Consider the following 3,797-nt stretch of genomic DNA (forward strand, 5'->3'; position numbering starts at 1 on the left):
GCCTCTTGAGCTTGTCAAAGTCGGCTTTTCTGAAGTCAAGGACTTCTGTGTTGCTGACTGACTTGCCAGCTTTACGGCAGATGGTGAAGGTGATCAGCTCGTGGTCACTGTCACCCAACTTCCCATCAGCCTTGGGTGAAGGCTGTCTTCAGTTTTGCCGGTGTTGAACTGTTAGGAACTGGAACTAGTGAGGACTGGATATGAAGAAACTTGGGATTTAGGTTTCTCCTTTCATTGCACATTTCCAGCCTTCATGCTGCATGAACTCAAGTTTTCTTTGCATTTACACTTTTATATTCTAGTGCATGCATGATTATGGCCCAGACCCTTTCAACCAAGCTTGACTGGCTTCCATCTCTTGGATTTTGGGAGTGGCACTGTCACAGAGGAGCCCCATGGCCCTGGTGGCTGATAATTGGGGGTGAGGTACTGGATGCAGGTGTGCCTTCCTGAGTTGAAAGGGAAGAGTTCAGCTCAGCTATTTGTTCAGCCTGTGGGATGGTGGGGCCTTTCCATTGTGCGCATTGGAGAGGCTGCTACTGCTTTCAGTAAGCTCTCCAAATGGGTCTGGAGCAATGGAAAACACACAATCAAAGCTATGCTGCTTGCATACAAAGCCTGCCTCCTCAGTGTCCTTATGTAGAGTCTTTAGATGGAGTCAACATAAGCATGTCAAGAAAAGAAGCTGAACAGCTTTCACCTCTGCTCCTTATGGCACATCCTTGACATCAAGTGGCAAGGCAGAATGGCCAACACAGAGGTCATCGCCAAAGCCGACCTGCCGACCATCACTGCAGTACTCAAATAGTGGCGCCTACGCTGGCTTGGCCATCTCCACAGGGCGGAAGAGGGGCACATCCCGAAGGACATCTTTTTTGGGGAAAATTGCAGGTTGGGAGAGAAGAGTAGGGTGTCTGAAACGGGCACTTCAAAGACGTTGACAAGCAAGACATGAAGGCTTTTGGAATGGACCCAAACCTTTGGGAAGCCTTAGCAGGAGACAGGACAAAGCGGTGCTCCCTTCTCAGTTGTGCAGTCCGACGTCACAACGAGAGACGGCCACTCAAATTCCAACAGAAAGGGACCGAAGGAAACAGCCGATCAGTACAGTAGCCCCCAACCCACGTACACTTGTGGCCACTCTGGCATGACCCAACATGGGTCTAGCTTTGAGTCTGCCATCGGTCTCTGCAGCCACGAGAGAGAGTGCATCACCAGGCAGTGGAATAGCTGCAACATCCCCCATCCCTTGCTAATGAATGGATGCCATATCCGGCATAGTGGAGAGACAGCAGTTCTGTGTCTGGGAGTACCAAAAAGTGTTTCTTTTTCCAGCATCACACGTGCGCTTGGTTCTTCATCTCTTGATATCATTAAATTAGGTTCCTGTGAGATGATAAGGGAGGCAAATGGTTGCTAGAAGTTGTATTCCTAGACAGGGAAGATGATGCTTGTTTAGAGCCCTGTACGGGCACACGTTAGCACAAAACGTCCTTTCTTCCAGCTCTGAAAGGCTGAACTTTACGGACTTAATAAACACCTGCTTTTTGGATTGAAACATTTCCTGGTCTTTGTCTTTGCACTGTTTTCCTGCTGCTGTTGAGAAACATAGAAAATAGAACATTTCAATCTAATAAACCGAAGCTGCCCTGTTTTTCTGGCCTGGGTTGAAATCCCATCGGTGCCGTCTGCTCTGAAATGCATCTTTGCTGTGTTCATTTAATCAGTGACCTCTGTTCAGATCTCCGGCCTTGTGATACCCGATCGATAATCTCCTGGTGGAAATCTTTGTGCCACTCGGCAATGGCAAGACCACATAGATATTTTCTTCAGTGAGTTGATATCTATCAAAGGCAGAGCCTCTGATTGAGATGTCTCTGTTCGTTATTTAACCACACAGCCCCCGTGCTCTGTACACAGAGCATCTTCGCAGTGTAAAGCTGCATCTTGCTGGCAATAAACCTTTTCAGGAATCTGAAAGCAGGGAGTTGAGGTGGCACCTGTCACACCCCGGCTGTCTCTAAGGAGCCTTTTGCAAATGTTCTGTTGTTTTTTTGCTTGAGGCTCGCTGAGGCTTCGTTAGAGAAGGAGCTGACAGAAGCAAAGAGGGAGCCTCACGGAAAGGCTCTTCCTTGGCTTCCTCCAGTCTTGTGCCAGGTTTAATCATCCGTTCCCCCGAGGTGCAGTTCTCCTTGGGTGCCTTATCATCATGCCCACCCTCCTCAGCAGTACGCTTCGTCCCTGCCTTCCCCCTCCCAGCATGTTGATGATGGGATTTGCAGCCCAAGAGGCAAGCAAATGAGATCCCAGCTTTGCTCAGGCTGTAAAAATCTGCATTTGTTGCAGGAGGTCTAATGCAGAAATCCCACTGCCAAATGTTCTGGGCATTGCCCGGACTGTTACCAGAATAAAAATCCTTGAGGTTAGGATATGGCACCTCTTTCTTTACTTCTTCCACAGATGCCTCCTTGTGGCATTGATGCCCAGCAGTCCCACAGGGCCTTAGGGACCTACGAATAGACAGGCTGGGTCTGCTTAGCCCGCTGACGCCGACTGGTAGCAGATGCTTAGAAGAAGCTGTCGAAACGTTGAAGAAGCACGAGCTGGACTATGCCCCCTCTCGGTCGCACCCTGGTCCCTGGGGGCTGGCATATGTCTTGAAGGCTTTTGATCATTAAATATGCCTTGCAACAGCTGTTGAGGAGGATTCTGGATAATGTTGATATGGGTGGAAATACCCAGTCCCTTTCTGCACCTTGGCCTTGCTGACTTCCTGCAGCCGGGACCTCCGTGCACCTTGTGTGTGGAAAAAATGGTTTCCTTCCCTCTCTTTTTAAAGCTTCCATCTATTTAATGCTGTTGGGTGTCCTCTTGTTCCAGTGCTGAGGTTAGAGGAATGGCGGCGTCTGATCTTCCTTCCGTTTGTTGTGTCAGATGCTTTTCTCATGTCTCCGCTCCGCTGGGGAGCAGTCACGATCTGTTCAGCCCCTGCCTACAGAAGAGGTTTTCCAGGGTTCATCTTGCAACCCTTCTTTGCTCCCCAATGTTGCTTGTTTTGAGATCTAGTGCTTGCTGGCTGCACACGCTATCCTGATGAGGTGGCACCAGGGTCGTAGTCAGAGTCCTGAGAATATTCTCTGTTGTTGCTCATTTTGCTTTTGAATATTGCTTTTGCTTCTGTGCCCCCTACCCCACAAAAAAGATTGCAATAGAAACAAGCTTAGCAGGTTTGCAAATCCCAGCCCTCGCGATGCCCGAGTGAAGCTTTTCCATCAAACAGGATCTGAAGCTGATGCAGCCCTGGCTGGGGGCTTGGGAAGCCTGGGTTCCCTTCTGTGCTCTGCCACAGACTTGTTTTGTGACCATCGGTGAGTCACGTAATTTTCCCGAGCTCCAGTTATGAAAAGGAGGATGCCAACTTCACCCTACTTGCAGGGTTAAAGACTGTCAGGTGCATAGCTGTTTCAGCGATGGAGTTGATTCAGTACTTGGAGGAGCTGGGAATAGTTTATCTGTGATTTGTCTCTTAAAAAAATAAAAATGATGGTGCACATGCTTCTTTCTACCTAAGGCCAAAGTGCATGCATGTTGCTCCAGGCATATATGTATGCATGCAGCCAGGAGTCCCCCTCCATACGCTGCACCCGGGGCTCCAGTGGTATCCTGCATGTCTTCAAAAGCATGGTGGCCCAGTGGCATCTGCTTGGTGGCGGGTGGTCTCTGGCCTAGTCTGTGCCGCCTGTTAAACGCCGTTCTTTACAAACCTTGCTGAGCTGCTTTTATTCACCTGCATTGTA

This window comes from Crocodylus porosus, unplaced genomic scaffold (assembly GCF_001723895.1).
Source record: "Crocodylus porosus isolate Cpor-Errol unplaced genomic scaffold, CroPor_comp1, whole genome shotgun sequence".
Classification (NCBI taxonomy): domain Eukaryota; kingdom Metazoa; phylum Chordata; order Crocodylia; family Crocodylidae; genus Crocodylus; species Crocodylus porosus.